The following is a 17,631-nucleotide window of genomic DNA, read 5'->3' on the forward strand; positions in this document are numbered from 1 at the left end:
CTCTGACTCCGTAAACGTTAATTGCTAGATCGTTTATTTCCTCAAATATGGGGATGTCTATCAACTGCATGGGAAATTCCACACCATCCCACTCTAAATCATCTGTGGGATACTTACTTGTCCTACAGGGATCCTTCTCTGCTGGATACAGTGCAGACCTGATTGCCCACATAAAGCATCGATTGTCTTCATTCTTCACGTTTACAATAGCCTTCTTCCTTTCTACCCACGTTGGTAGCGGTACGTAACTCCCCCCTCGTATGGGTACGTACCTGGCCATACTTATCTCTATTCCTTCAACCTCCTCTACTGTCCAACCCGATCCTTCTTTCGTGTAGTTAGACAGCGACTCCATTATTGCTTCTAAGGCTTCACTGAGTGACCTATCCAGATTCGTGGATTCTAATATCACTAACGACTTTGATCGCAACATTGCTGTCGTCATTACCTCGTCTTTTGACAAACTTACTTCTACCATTATGCTCGCTTTCAGGGCTCCTAATTCTTCTATACCTTTTCGGAGAGTCCTTTTAACCTTCCTTTCTGACTGACGCCAAAACTGTCTAACGTCAATCTCACCGTTACCGGGTATTGACACCGTGCTGAAGTTGCTTTGGGATTCCATCTATATAATAGGAAATATTTTATACCTAATACCAAGCACTTTTTAAGTCGTCGTAGTCGTACTCACAGTCCTGACAATGCCAAAACAATTTAACCTTAGTCTCAAACTTCTTACCACATCCACAATCATAACTGCTCATACACTTCGTCTTCATTTTCAAATGCTTTTTCAAATCCGCTTCTTTCTTAAAAGTTCTCTTACATTCTTCGCACTCCATATATAGACTAACATATTTGCGCTGTTGCCCCCAACCACACTTGGAGTGGGTTGTTTCCGTAGGTGGATTTTTGACACGGGTCTTGCCCGTGTTGAGATTGCGCTGGAACCCCCATTCCCTATACTACTTGAGTATAAGAAACTCCTGCCTCAATGTTACATAAATCATGAACAACCTAAAGAGATTCATTCACAATTGAAAAAAACTAGGACAAGAATACAATGATGAAATTTATTTTCTTCTGATATTTTAATGATTGCCAAAAGCAAAGCACAGAAATGTAAACTTGAATGTTTGATTTTTTGTGTTCTAAATTTTCCGAAGAGATATATTGGTGTTGCTTTAAACAATTTCCACATATAAGCTAAAACCAAAAAGTTGTTACTGTTTATTTTTCTAAAAATGTTGAAGATATTTATGAAAGAAAATTAACTATGATATACATAGCTCTAAAAGATGCACTGTTATATTGAAACTATTATTGCTATTGAAAAATCTATTTGTTATTTCCTTTTAATTTTTGAAGAAATTACTGGTATGTCAATTCTTAGGTTGCTAATAGCTGGGATTTCATTTCTTAGAGCCACCTGGGAAAAGGGATTTCATGTAATGGGACTGGGATATTTGAACCAAAGAACAATAGGAAAATGAAATTGAGGATTGAGTAAAACTGGCCGAGATTGTTGGATTTGAACTGGGATTGGAATAAACAGTTTTTGGTTGGGATATGGGATTAATAATAATTAGCACCCCCTTTTTGTTAAGGATTTCAGCTTTACATTTTTAGGAAAATTATGTGAAACTAGGGTGGGTGTAAGGGTGATTTCTAAAACACATCAAAATTTGTTATTCAAGGCAGAGTAACAATTCCAGGATCAATTTAAAGCCATGGCTTTTCTACAACCAATTCATATGTGCATTTCAAAACAACTTAATATGCAGTTGAAAACTATTACAATTATTTCTAGTATTAAACCTGCAGCTTATTAAGACCAAAATTTACAACCTGTATTCAGTCTTGGCACTTCCTGAGTATTTAGTTTTCATGACAGGTTCAGAACCCAAAAAATTAATGATCAAATTATATTATTTAGAAATTGATTTTTGTTGATGGTGGAGGGGGAACTGAACTCGGGGGGATGAAAGTATTAATACACAGAAGAGAAATTAGAAGAAAAAAAACTTCCTTACAGCAGACCCTGGATTACTGAGATGTTAATTATGAAATTTTTTATTTTTTATGCATAAATTCACAAACTACAGGTGAATCAATTTGGTTGTGTTGTATGAAAAATTAAAGCTCTCAGACTCAATATCACAATCTAAATTTTTAATGGAGACTAGCAATATGGCTTGCTATGGTGTACTACTATGTCAAATATATATAAGAAAACAATAGAACAAGGGTCTCCTACATCATAAAGTCCATTAGATTCATATCGAAATCATGGGGTTCGTGACTTTAATCTTTATTCATAGCATACTCATTTCATTTCTTCAATTATCTCTTGAGTGAGACTTAAAACCTGACAATATATGTCTACTCCCAGTTCACTTGATTCCTTCAGTGGATCAATCCTATCCAAAACGTATGCCTTTATTAATTCTTCATTATCAAGATCTATTGGCTCAACTATCACATTATTTTCCTGTCTGGAACGTGATGGACCTTGGGCATCGTATCCATACATGGCTAGATCATCTGGCTCTTCATCCACCAATCCATGCGCTAATGGATTATTGGCATGCATCATTCCATTTGTCCACATCTGGATGGGGGACCAGTTTCTCTCTGTACGTACTCTGTGGTGATTAAAAGCCTTCATAAATTCATTCATTGCCTTATTTATTCTGGGGATAAATACCAAGTGTAGAGCAAAAAGATGGACAGCTTCATTTACTTGGAGTATTCCAGTGGATTCCATGGCATAAAAGGTGTAGTAATACAGATGGCAAACACATCTGAAAACATCTCGCCACAACCTTTCAATGCGCTGATTGTGAGTTGAGGGACCTGCTATAAAACTTCCTCTTCCTTCACCTCTAGCTTTCACCATGGCATCGCATACAAGGACATTCTCTACACCTTGATCCACTCTGATTCTTGATGGCCAGAGATCACCATCAGAATTAATTGCATTTAAAAAGAGTTCAAGAACAGTTTCTGAAAGGTTGTTTGAATTGCAACTTAAATACATTATTCTTCTGGAAAATCCATCGATGCATCCATGAATTACTAGTTTCCAACGAATCAACGAATCAACGAATGGTGCCCATCAAGATGCCATAGAGAGTTTGGCCATGGCACTTGATAAGTTCTTCGAGACACCAAGGCACCCCATCTCAAGACAGTGTTTTTAGGATCCATTCTAGCCATACTTTCTCTTATTCTTTGCCTTTGAATTCTGTAGCCAAGTGACTTTACGTAGCCAGCAACGTAACCCTGGCCAGTGGCTGATCCATGAGTTGACAAATATGTTTTAACTATATCATCCAGTATTTCGTCAGACAAGTCACTAAAGCCTTTCATATCTTGTAAATGAAATTCTTCTACTCTTCTGTATATTGTCCATCTTGAAACGCCTAAATATTCTGCAATCTTGGTCCAACTGAATCCTAGTGCACGAAGTTCTTCAAGGGTTTCACAAGAAATATCATACGAAGGCCTACCAGGTTTTAGAGAGCAAAGTCTTGGTGGCCGCCATTTGCCCAGCAACAGTTGTAGGCGTGACAGATCCCATATTGATGTAATGTGACCAAGAATTCAACACATCTGTTAGATATTTTGACAACAACTCGAGTTCATTTCTATCACTTGGATCCACGCTGAAGCAATCACACAGTGTCCTGGTCAAACAAACAGCCATGTCAAGTACAACACTATGTGCTTCGGCAATCTCTCTATCAAATGGCTGCTGACTAATTTCCTTTGTTTTCTCGAGAATAGAGATTAAACATCTTGGAACCTCTTTCTCAAGATCGACTTTTTGATCGGTATCCGCCATATTCTAGACCACTGGGCTCTGTTTTAGGCCAGGTCGCCTTCAACCTTGTTCCTAGGCTCCCCTCTGCCCGAGGCTGTTGTAGTCGGGCCGAGAGGAAACCGGGAACGAGTTAACCTTGGGGAGGGGATTGGGGAGGGGTGGTTGAACGTTGAATAAATATGGTTGAACGTTGAATAAGGGGTTGAACGTTGAATGAATATGGTTGAACGTTGAATAAATATGGTTGAACGTTGAATAAGGGGTTGAACGTTGAATAAATATGGTTGAACGTTGAATGAATATGGTTGAACGTTGAATGAATATGGTTGAACGTTGAATAAGGGGTTGAACGTTGAATTATAAGGGGTTGAACGTTGAATAAGGGGTTGAACGTTGAATAAGGGGTTGAACGTTGAATAAGGGGTTGAACGTTGAATAAGGGGTTGAACGTTGAATAAATATGGTTGAACGTTGAATAAATATGGTTGAACGTTGAATAAATATGGTTGAACGTTGAATAAACGAGCTGAATTGAATATTGCTACATTCGGCTTGCCATATATTTTGTTTAGATTAGTTCCTAATATTATAATATATGTATGTATATATATGAGTGTGTGTGTATATGTGTATATATATATATATATTTTATTATATATAATTTCGATTGTGATTACAATATTTATTTATATTATAATTTTAGTGAATTTGATTAGATTTATTTTATACCATATATATTGTAATGCGCTGCTGATAATTTTATTGAAGCAGCGCAATATAAGTCAATAAATTATTATTATTATTATTAAGACTGTAAGAATCCACAAGCGAGAGTCCCATTTAAAGTCTTTTCAATCAAAAAAGCCGCTGTATTATTTTGCACTCCTCCTCCTACGCCTGGATCACAAAGCCTGACATACCAGGACATAAACTTAACAGAAATTGCTGATGACCCTTCGATAGGGCCGACGGTGAAGAAGCGATTGCAAAACAACACAATGAAACAATCAAAAACCTAAAAGAGTTTTTTTTTTAATCTCAATACTCTTGGAAGTATTTTGGGATTTGCAGCGCTGTATGATGTGAAAGATGTAAAAATCTTCAGTGAACAGCAGTTCTCCACGGCCTTCTTAATAACCTCTACGAAATACAAAGAGAAAGAGTGTTTAATATAGCTCCTGGATGAGGATGTCTTGAGAAAGCAAGCCATGGCAATCAGGGTTCCTGACTGTGTGCAACCTCTAGTTAGGCTGAAAACCAAACTACTAGATGATTCTTGGCAAACTGTGCTCAACTATCTAAACTTGGGGCAATCTGGGGTTAGTGCTTATAAATTACTACGATTCCCATTCACACGCGACCAATTAGACCTTCATCATAAACGAAAGATTGAGTTTTGGTGGACGTCAATCAAAAGGGTTTCTATATTTCCTATTGGGACTGGCGTGAATATTCACGTGAACACGTGCAAAAACCGTTGCCCTTATCTCATGCTTCTTGTAGCTGTGAATTTCTCGCTCTGGATATATTTTCTCAAACATTTCGCAGGATTCCGGCTTCGAATGTCAAACGCTTGACTGCAATGCTATCGCTATGACTATGGCTTGAGTTTCTTCAAGATCAGATAAGTGAATACGGATAGCTTTGTAGTTAAAGGGGGACTAGTACGAAAATTCGTCAATTTTAAACGCCCATTTCTTCAACCCAGGTGGTGATATATAACCTGAATTTTCTTATTTCACGGAAATTTCGTCGATTTAGAAAGAAAACGGTTAAATTTTCAACTTAAAACTCATGAAAAATCGCTGGTCGCCATTGCTTCGTTGTCGCCTGCCGAGCCCGCAAATTTGCGTCAGCGGTTTCTTCTTGTGACGTCACTTACTCAACAAGCGTCTTCTAAACTAGTAAAATTTAGTTGAAATATCAACGTGAAGTAACAGAAGAAGAAGAGCAACTTACTATGTTGAACAAACGCTTTGAAGAAGAGGTGGAAGTTCGCTCATGGTATGTCAAAAAGTTTCCATATTGTAGATAGCAATTTATAGTATTCTACATTCTCAAAACTTACTAACTTAGTTTCTATAGCAATTGTAGGTGCAAGTGTACTCGTTGTTGCTTGGACCTCGTCACAAAGCCGGAGGAGTGTTTTTGCTGCGCCGATATTGACCGATGAAGCAGTTGGTCGAAGAAGGTCCTGGAGAGCCTCCTTCGTGTATCACCGCTCAACCTGGTTTTAGTTCTGGCTGCCTCGATGAGTGGGTACTGGAAATCGCTGCTGTAGGGTTGAGAACGCGCAAGAACCAGCGTTATGCTTCCTTTTATGAACAAGGACGTGCTACTATGTCTCAGTAAGTGCTAATCAAGTCAATTTTGTATTTATTTATTTGTGATTTCGTACACGTCTCCGGTAATCGATTGATTTACTCTTTAATGCTTAAAGAAATATAATATTCACATAGGTTTCTGAGATCCGTATCATATCGGCATTTCACCCCACTGGTTTGGGAATATCTTGGAAATTCAAAGCCGCTTCCCCTACCATACTATGCGTACAACGCTATTAGAGCTCGATTTCCCTCTGAAGATGGAGAATATAAAGGCTTCAAAGAAGGAGAAGAAGATGAAGAGGAACAGAACGATTCAGAGGTATAGTATGATAACTATTGCTTACAACATAGTAAAAACTAAGAATAAACTTCAGAGAGTAAACTACTAGTCAGTTTGGTACTGTCCTCTCTTATGTCCCTTTCTGGGGGCTCCATATGTTAGGCACGTAGGTGCTTTTCTTTTATTTGATCCCCTGGCTGATCCTTGCTGTAAATCGTGGTGTAAAGAAAAACAAAAGTGTTGTGATTCTATCAATTTTGTTCCCTCAATAAGAAACTAGTGCCTAGAGTAGCTATAATTACCTGTACATGTAGATGGTACTATTGTAATTTCCATTGACTTTCTCTTCTTATGCTTGCTGATATCACCCAAATGTGACTCTTTATCCAAGGCAGAGCACACTGGTTCAGGAATACTTTCTTTTAGCTCTACTTTTTTATTTTTACGAATTGAGATGTAGTGAGAGAGAGATTACATGGGAGACATGGCGTAGGGGGGAAAACGTTTGTGTTTAATTTGTACTAACCGATTTCAAATTTCAGATTTTCCATCCTTTTTTTTTTTTTTTTTTTTTTTGGTTTTCTTGCAGCGATGTAGTTGACTGTTTATATTCCTTCGATATGAAAGCAGTTCTTTTGAGTTTTCCTTTGATTTTTGCCGAATTTGTTCCCCTCACGATGTGAGAACAATAAGTATAATTCTATTAGATTAACTTTAAGGTACGTAATTATGATTCTATGAAAGACAACAAGTAAAGTACGAAATTGATTTAATTTTTTCTGTCCTGATATTTTGAGAAAATATTTCTGAAAATGTAGTTTGTGTTAACATGATGTAACACACCAAATTACAGAGCTTTTTGGTGTTGTTTAATCTAATCCAATCAATTATCTTTTTTCCCCTACCAAACAAAAAAAGTTTTCTCGTCTTAAGTATTTTCTATAACTGAGATTAATCTTCAGCACACCCTCCTCGCTTTTGGTTTTCAAGTGAGATTAAGGTTTGATTCCACCTTAGGAATGGATTCAAAAACAATTCAAGTATCTTCCCACGATAGGAAAACAATGAGTGTAATCCAAATTGCGTAAGCTGCTATAACACCTCCCCCCCTTCTTCTTTGGAAGAGGCTTTGTGTAGTATTTTGTATTTAAGGGGTCGTTGTGTGAACGATTTTATCTTTTCGACCCTGAGGAACCACCGAGCGAAGCCAAAGTAAGCTAATTGACTGAATACTTGGAAACATTGTTAGCCTTGACAAGTTGATTTGCTTGTGTAACCCTAACCAAGGGTTGACAGTGTTTGAAAGCAGAAAAGGCAAATAATTTATTAAATTGTAATTTATATAATGTTTTTTATTGCTCCTGAAAGGCTTAAGGAGTATGTTGATACATTAGAGACAATAGACGGCCATTACCGTCAAAGATAGCCCGTATGCAAGCATCATCAACCAGCAGGGTTTTTTATGTCCAGGAGCGAAAATAAACCTGGAAGAGGGTATTTTTCATGTAGGTTCAACCTAGAAGACAAATGCAAATACTTCCATTGGGGAGACGTGACGCCCAGCAAGGATACTTTAACAAACTAGTTAACGATGAAGAAGGTAGAAACAAGAGATGCAGAGACCTCTACCAAGGATTTCCAGCCTGACGCGCCATCACAAAACGAAGAGCGAAAACCGTTAAAAAGAAAGAAGAGGAAGGTCATCGAGGAAGTTGCTGATGAATAATGAACTTTTCTTTCAGTGAACAATTAAGAAATGTGAGGGATGTGTATGAGAGAGAGAGAGAGAGAGAGAGAGAGAGAGAGAGAGAGAGAGAGAGTTAGAGATTAAGAGAGATGTACACAACATTGTAATTGTAAGTGATGATAATTTTTTCGGATTGGTTTTTTCTTTATTGTATTCAAATGTGGTTTTCCAGTTTTTGTAATAAATATTGTTTGAACAATAAGAAACAAAAGTGGCTATGTTTTTTAATGGTTTACGACAAATTTCGAAGTTTATCAGCTGACAACCGGCAAACATGCAACTATAAGTATTTGAACTCAAAACAAAGTGACTGACTGAATTGAAACTAAGTTGACAACAATGATTTAAAGGTAATATACAATGATGAACTTCAATAGAGCGATTTCAACGATGCTTGCGTTTCGAAAAAATGTAATTATTAAGCTTTCGCTTGAATATTCACTATTTTGGGTGAAGTTAATCGTTTTTATTGTATTGCGATCCTATTCAAATCACACAATGGTATGAATAAAGCAAGAAAATGTTTTAGTTTACCCAGAGTTTCAATGAGCAAAAAACGATTTTAAGAGCTATAGTACGATTTCTTACAAGCAATTTCTCCGTCATGGATTCAACTGTCAATAGTTGTCTTAAGAGCCGTTGTCTGAGAAAACCGGGCAGGGTCAACGGATGGGGGTCGGCCGATTTCCATAATATTTACAGCATGTGATACCTATCTGATATGATTAATAATGGTGGGATTTAAACAAATTCAGGGTCTTTCGTTTCCGAGATTGACCACCCCCCTCGTTTTTGATTCGAAAAGGCCAAAAAAACGCCTATAATTAGAGCAACTTTGAGGCATGAAAAATCATAATTCCCTATCGATTTTCCAAATGAAACTTTTCACACACGTTAAATGTGTCTATTGCAATGTGAAGATAGTTTCGAATGCTAATATTTTATATTGATAGTTAATTCAGGGACTTTCAAGTAGATAGTGGTTTATGCCCTCTTCAAGCTAACGTAATTTTAGCAATATTTGAATGCACTTTTCTCGTTCGTGCGGCAGTTTTTTTTAATCTTAAACCATATTCGGATGGCCCAATATCATCTAAATCAAAATCAAAAGCAAATTGAAAGGGATCTATATTTATTGGAGATTTAGACGTTTTCTATTTCCCTATGGTTAATGACACGGCAAACGCTTGCCGCCAAAGTGTCTAGACGGTTTTCCTCATGTGATTAAACTGAATTCCACGATACAAATAAACATAGACGTAGATCAAACGAATAGGCCATATTTAGCACCTATTTAAAATTTGGAGGTTATATTTGAAATATTTTTTGGGGGTTTCGATGATAATAAATGACGCCAGTGGATTGCCTTAGTGACAGGTCATTTACGATATCACTTGAACGTTGCTTCAATAAGTTAACACAATTAAACACTCAGATTATTTCAATTTTTTCTTAATGTAAAAACAATCCACTGAAATGTTTTTATTGGTCTTACAGTTCACTCCTTGCAAATGTTCATTTTACGTTTAAATGAGGTTTAATTTGTCGTATACATCCAGGGCGGCGAATTTATGCTAATTTGCCGTCTAATTACAAATTCGACACAGACGTCCACCGGCATTTGTTTTACTTGTAATTGCCGAATATTTCTGTCACAACCAAATACAGTTTCGAAATAGTAAATCAGCGATATTGGCGAAATATGAATTGCTCGTTTTATGTGGAAAATTCTCCTTGTGAAGCTATTGGTACAGATTCTTTGCTACTTCATATTGATGCTTGTAAGGCAAACCTGACAGATCACTTACTTACTCTCGGCATTAGTCTTAAAAGAGGATGGCGAAGTAGCGGCACAATCAGCGAAAAAGATTTGATATTGAATAGAGCTGGGCAATTTGACCTTCCTGCACAAGAAGTTAGCAGAATGACAGTTTGCCCTAAATATCGACGTGAGCTGACAGTGGACTGGCCTGGTCGAAAACGCCTTACGTGTGGCTACCCAGGCCACATAGGTAAACGAAAACAAATTCCAAATCCACGGCGAGTGAACATGACAATGTCCCGAGAAATTTTCAGCATTCATGGCGTTGTAACTCCAGCAGGAACAGGTAGTTTTTGTGGCCAATTTTTACATTTCCTTATACTTCTTCATCATAATACAATTAGATCTTAGATATTATCTAGGATCTATCACCTTATCATTATCGCCATCATCATCATCGTTGTCATCATTGTTGACATATATCATCATCATCATTATTTTAATATTTTCTTCCCTGAGGCCTTGAAAGACTTTGTTATTATCTTCATATCTATTGTGATATATCACTTTTATTGTCTTTCACGAGAAAGACAAAGAACTTAAAAAACTTCCGCTTAAAAAAACTACGTTTCGTTCTTACAAACCTCTTCGGAAGACAATAACAATAATATTAACGATAACAATAACAATAACAACAACAACAACAACAGCAGCAGCAGCAGCAGCAATAACAACAATAACAACAATAATATAAGGGAGGCAAATCACTTATTGGACACGAAAAAACAACATATGTCGTTGCGACCAAAAAAGCACCAATAATTCAATAAGCCCCCATCCCTAAGCGTGGTATTTTCTACTGTAACATTTTTATTTAACACGGTGTATACATCATTCATATTAATAACACTAATAATAACACTAGTTTTGGTAAATTATATACATTGAATTTAGTTGAATTGCTGAACGCAATGAAATTCCAATGATCAGGAAAATTTATTAAGCTCCTCTAATGCGCCCCCCTTCCAATAAGGCCCCCAGTCCAAAAGCACTGAAAAACAAAAATACGCTCCTAGGGGGCGGAATAGATGAAATACGGTATATCATACCTCACACCATCAAACGTTTCTATTCTACACCGCCTTAACCCATCTTATCCTATCCCACTCTACTTTTGTACATTTTCCCATTCATTCTTTTTTTATCTCATGAACTAGCTTTATGTGACAAATGTCGTAAAACACACAACAATATACAGGGTATAGGGACAAGTGGAGAACAAGCAACACTACATGAAGAGGTATTTTTACAATAACTTTCAAATTTCTCGCTCTCTGATTGGCTATTTTTATCATCAATAAGAAGACAGACAGATAAAGCTGTTTTTATCGAGCGCGATCTCTTTCCTTTGGCTGATTTGGTTGCTAAGACGAGAAGCTTTTATCGTTTTTCTTGTTGTTTTTGTTATTGTAAAAAATCAAATTGACATCAGATTTATGTAAATTCGTTAATTATGCACCACAACACAAAATGTACAGGGTTGAATCAATAACCAATTTGTTTATATATTAGACTGGCGATGTCGTTCTGGAAAGAGATTTGCCCTCTTCAGCCGCCGAAGTAACATCAGATAATGATAAAGATGAAACTTTTTCCTATTCATCTCAAGAGAGCATCGCAGAACAAGAGATCAGCATTTGGTCTGACGAAGTTGAACGACAGCAAGAGAAACGGCAAACTTTAAACTCAGCTATAAGGAGTTTGACCGGTGATCGCACTAGTCCTATCTCATCTACTTTAAACACATGGGATGATGTATCTTCCACTCGAAAAAAATACTACCAGCGAAAAGCAAAAGAGACCATCTCAGCTGCACTAACAGTTGTAAGCCCTGGTCAAGAACAAGAGCTCTGGGATGCGGTAAGAAATGACTCTAGAGTAGACGATAAGTATAAATAATTTAAACTTTAATTAATTTGTGTCAACAGTCAAAACGTTTCTCAATTATGTGGTAATTATATGCCTGTCACTAAAGCAATCCACTGGCGTCATTTATTATCATCGAAACCCCCAAAAAATATTTCAAATATAACCTCCAAATTTTAAATAGGTGCTAAATATGGCCTATTCGTTTGATCTACGTCTATGTTTATTTGTATCGTGGAATTCAGTTTAATCACATGAGGAAAACCGTCTAGACACTTTGGCGGCAAGCGTTTGCCGTGTCATTAACCATAGGGAAATAGAAAACGTCTAAATCTCCAATAAATATAGATCCCTTTCAATTTGTTTTTGATTTTGATTTAGATGATATTGGGCCATCCGAATATGGTTTAAGATTAAAAATAAACTGCCGCACGAACGAGAAAAGTGCATTCAAATATTGCTAAAATTACGTTAGCTTGAAGAGGGCATAAACCACTATCTACTTGAAAGTCCCTGAATTAACTATCAATATAAAATATTAGAATTCGAAACTATCTTCACATTGCAATAGACACATTTAACGTGTGTGAAAAGTTTCATTTGGAAAATCGATAGGGAATTATGATTTTTCATGCCTCAAAGTTGCTCTAATTATAGGCGTTTTTTTGGCCTTTTCGAATCAAAAACGAGGGGGGTGGTCAATCTCGGAAACGAAAGACCCTGAATTTGTTTAAATCCCACCATTATTAATCATATCAGATAGGTATCACATGCTGTAAATATTATGGAAATCGGCCGACCCCCATCCGTTGACCCTGCCTGGTTTTCTCAGACAACGGCTCTTAAATGTCTAAATGTTGTAACATGGCGTCACTAAACATTGGAGTGCGATGTCTGTGGCGGGTGGCAGCACCTCAAGTGCGATACTGGCGTATCATGAAAAAGTTACAGGCAAGCTGTGAAAGATGACACTGAAATCAATTGGATGTGTGGTGATTGCATGGCTAGTAAAATTGTTATCATGACTATTATAGATATTATTAGCCTCAACTAACTCTTATTTTCTGTTATGCTATGTTACCTATGTTGTGTTAAAATTTTATTCTAGCTGTGTCATGTAATGTTGTGTTATGTTATGTTAATTCACCCTTTTCTTTTATCTCAGGTTTCTGCTGATGATTCTTCACATCCATAAGCAGAAAGCACTGCCGTTGCAGATGAACCGGTTGCTCAATTGGCGACACAAGATGAACAAGATTAGCACACACAACGCTAGGTCACGTATTTTATTATATTCATTTAGTGGTGCAGATCGTGTTATCAAAGAATCATCTCTACCGGAGCCTACAATTAAAGAGGTTCCAATGGAAGACACTGCCTACGAAATTGTAAAGGGAGATTCGAAACGTGGCAAAGACAGCCTTGGCCATCGTTACAACGTAAAAAGATCGCTGAAGGACATCATCCACTGGTAGTGCACACACAGACCACCAGGTGACCAGTGCAGTGCCATCATCATCCAACACACCGATCACTTCAAACTCGGCCGTGCACACAATCACAGTGGCACTAACGGGGCAAACGTTGGGGTTAAAGCCAAAAAAAAAAAAAAGATAAAAGAAATGGCATCCAACAACTTGTTCAAGCCTTCATCAGCTATCGTCTATGAGGTAAATACATCTGGTGGGGTCATTATTGTAGTTACTGAGATGGAAAGCAGATCATTATTTTTCTGAAACAATGGAAATGTGTATAAAATGATATAATGGTCTCGCTAGTTATATATAATTATACAAATATTTTTGTTGTTCAAGATAATTAATGCCAATTAATGATAATTAATCATTGTCTTTTTTATTTGTTTAGGTCTATCTAGAGGACCTAGGTGACCTGCCCGCCCTGCCCTTCCGAAACCAGAACAGATGGCACAAGCAGCAAACCTATTCCGGCAGAAATTGCGGCCAGATGAACCACGAGACCTACCACAAGACCTGTCATTCATCTTGAAATTCTCCCAGAAATTCCAACTTCCAGAAAGCGAATCTTTCCTTTTTTTCTTTGGTGTTTCTTCTATTCTTAAAAAACTCCTAAATTCAAGGATTACTCTCTCAAAAGCTTGTGATAGTTTCAAGGAACAATTTATGAAGTCAAAAACACCTGGTAAACACGCCTACAATAAACTTATTGAGCAAAAAATATCAATACAATATAAAAGTCAAAATAAATGGAGCAAGGATTGCCCCTCTCTTGATGCCTATAATTGGGAAAAGGCATACCTACACCCATTCCAGTGCCAAAAAGCATTTAATTTTCAGTTTAAATTCCTACATAGAAGAATAGTAACTAAGAGCTTTTTTACATAAAATAAAAATAGCTGATAACGAAAGATGTAGATTTTGTGAAGGAGTATCTGAAAGTATTCTTCATCTTTTCTGGCCGTGCAAAATAACGTCTTCTTTCTGGGCCAATCTAAAAACTAAGCTAGATAGAATGGACGTAACTTTGAGAAACGAAAATCTTAAAATTGAAACTGTACTTGGCTTGAGACCCAATTGTTCAAAACATAAAATGGCACTAAATTTCCTTTTCCTCGTAGCGAGGTATTATATTTGGCTTTGTAAGAGTAATAAAACTCAACCTTCACTCGACTATTTTCATATATATATATTAAGTTTATTTACAAAACTGAAAAGTCTGGAGAAGAATTACGTTTTTGTTGTGATAAGTGGAAACCGTTTCTCAGCTTTGTTTCCTAATTACCTCAATTGACTCAATGCACAACGACTAAATTAATATTGTATAATAGAGAGCAACTTCTCCCCCTCCCCCCTTTTATTTGTCTATTTTTACCCAAATAGAATAGGGTACTATTAAATGAAAATAATCTTAAAAATAAAAATAAAAAGATTAATTGTTTATTTAATCATCGGAAAGTCCCGATTATAGATATCAAAATCAATGTAAATGAATGAATGTAAATTATTTATAGATTATGATGAAATATAGAAAATTAAAAATAGGAAGAATTAGACTGTGGAAAGATATACGATAGGATTTATAACACGACTATAGATACATATTTGAGAATGTTTCAATACAAAATTTTAAACAATATACTATATCTCAATCGAGACCTTCATCGTTTTAATATTTTGAACTTTTCCTCTTGTTCTTTTTGTTCACTTCAACCGGAAACAACAGACCATTTATTCATTGAGTGCATTGAATCAAAAACCTATATTTTCAGATAAGAGACTGGCTAGAAAAATATGACATTCATTTGCCACAATCTAATAAACAAAACATATCATTAGGGGTGGCTAAATCATCGACAAAAAATAAGAGCAGAACACTGAACTGCTTTCTAAGTAAAGCAAAAACAATACTTTGATTTTCCAATTCCTTTGGAGACATAGAGGCTTTACTCATTAAGGATGGGATATCAGGAGAATCCCACATGCTAGATTTGAATGGTAGTCAGAAGGGAAAAAGTTATAACAATTTGACCAATGGAGAAAAGTCCAAAGTTGAACAGGATTTATATCAATTTGACATTTACTGATGGACTTCCCAAATCCTACTTAATCAAACAGTGCAGGTCCAACCTTAATGACATGTGCCATTTATCTTCACTTCCTGGTCCATACCATGGTTCCAAAGTAAACTCTCTAACTGACCTACTCAAAGTAAATATAAAATGTTTCTGAAAAATGCAAGGGACTTTTCTGCAAGCAATGATAAGACTAAAATCAAGGTACATGGTGATGGTGCTCGTATGACCAGGAATAGTAATTATATAATCGGGATAAGATGTAATGTATGCAAAGGGAAACAAGACCATTGCCAATGCTGATGCACCTGAAAATTATGAAGTTCTAAAAGATGTCTCCAAGTGCGCTAGGGCAAAAATTGGTGGGTTTTTAGCCGTTAGAAACTGTTTAAACTGTTACTTATCTGTTCTGTTATGTGCTGGCTTGACATTTTCAGTTTTCCCCCCTATATACGCCAAAAATACTGCTGTCACCAACGGTCCGAACGTACGTGGGCCAAGTGGCTAAAAATGTCATACATTTAAAATAACACTAATAATTATAGTTTTTAGAGATTTTAACTATTACCGCTATATTTTACATAAAATGTACAGAATTGCGTGCTAAAAGCCACATTTTGGTGTATTATCGATTTATGCTAATTAGACAAAATTCAAGGTCACGTGAAACCCTTTAGCTACTTTGACAACATTGCCATCATATATTTTTGAAATCTACACATGATAAGCTTTAATTTGATGTATGATGACCTTTGTCCCCCCGAATGGTAATGAAAAATGGCTTGGCTCATGGACTAATACACCTATTTGAAAAAATGTAGCCGGGGTTCGAGAAGGACATATCATCGAAGCTAAGAAGAGTATAAAACGGCTGGAATGAATGAAGCAGTTCTAGATGCAACAACATTTTACAAACGATGTCAATCATGTGGTATGGTATCGATCACGGAGTGCATAACTTTGATGACAGACACTTGTAGCTTTTGTTTGATGGTGTTTTGAGAGCTTTTATGAAGGTAAATTATAAGATACCCAAACTATTTAATTTAAAATATTGAAATTTTTCAATGACATTTATTTTATTTATAGATTTATGTCTTTAAAGGAAAACACGGCAGTTGGAAGAAGTGTTGCTGCAATAAAGAGCATTTATAAGGAGTTTTCTTGCGAACCCCACAGCGTTTTTTTCCCAAATGCGTACTTTTGAGGCACTGTCGGACCACCAGAACAACTACTTTTGCAACAATTGGGACAACATCACTGTGCCAAAGAGCTAATATTCTATAGTATTCAAGAATCGCATATCCCCTCGGTACTTTTATTGTTCAAGGATATTCAAGATTCATATCATACTTGAAGTATGCCTGTAGTATTCACAGAGAATACTAACACATACCCCACGTACCAAGTTTTGCAAGAGTATTCATAATGTTATACTTGTCATATAAATATTCTAGAGTACGCATCCTGCACATTCTCGAAGTTTCTGTATATAAGGCTTCTCAATAGGGTTCAAAAATCACTATAAATACAACTAGTGTATGTTATAATTTGTTGTATTTATTTAATTCTCATTTTTCTATACAAAGAAACCAAGCCAGCACAATCAGCAGAAGCAGCAGAATGGAATCAAGATGTCCATCCCAAGTGCTGAGGACACCAAGGCCAAACCATATCTCTTCTCAGTAGGGTTCAAAAATCACTATAGTTGCAACTAGTGTATGTTATAATTTGTTGTATTAATGACTCTCATTTTTTCTATACAAAGAAATCAAGGCAGCAGAAGCAGCAGAATGGAATCACGAATTCCATCGCCAGTGCTGAGGACACAAAGGTAAAACCGTTCAGCTTAAAGAGCAAGGAAGGGATTTCATATCTTCTAAAACATGATATATACACCAAGACAGTTGATCAATATAAATATTATTTCTACTCTATTGGCTCAAGGAATGGATTTCATTATGCTGCATTTTTTCTAAGTGAAAATAACTTGACAGTGTTTAGAATTGAAATCTACTCACTGTAAGGCTCATGTCAAATGTCAAACTTCACGTCGGCAATGACATTCAAAGAAGACCTGTAATCCATGTGCTTCCACAAGTAAACGTGTTCATGGTTTTGAATGTGTGTATTTATTGTATTTTATCACTTAAATCGCTTACCGTGGCGCAACAATGTAATATGATGTAGTGCTTATTCTTGGTTTTCACGTG

The 17,631-nt window shown here is 36.4% G+C and overlaps 1 pseudogene; it reads right to left on the reverse strand.

Moving 5' to 3' along the window:
• Positions 1-2,157: 2,157 nt before the first annotated feature.
• On the reverse strand, positions 2,158-3,909 carry LOC148909295 (uncharacterized; annotated as a pseudogene).
• Between the last annotated feature and the right edge of the window lie 13,722 nt (positions 3,910-17,631).

This window comes from Actinia tenebrosa, unplaced genomic scaffold (genome assembly GCF_029948245.1).
Source record: "Actinia tenebrosa isolate PJP-AT-01 unplaced genomic scaffold, QUT_ActTen_1.0 PGA_scaffold2__45_contigs__length_23673736, whole genome shotgun sequence".
Lineage (NCBI taxonomy): Eukaryota > Metazoa > Cnidaria > Anthozoa > Actiniaria > Actiniidae > Actinia > Actinia tenebrosa.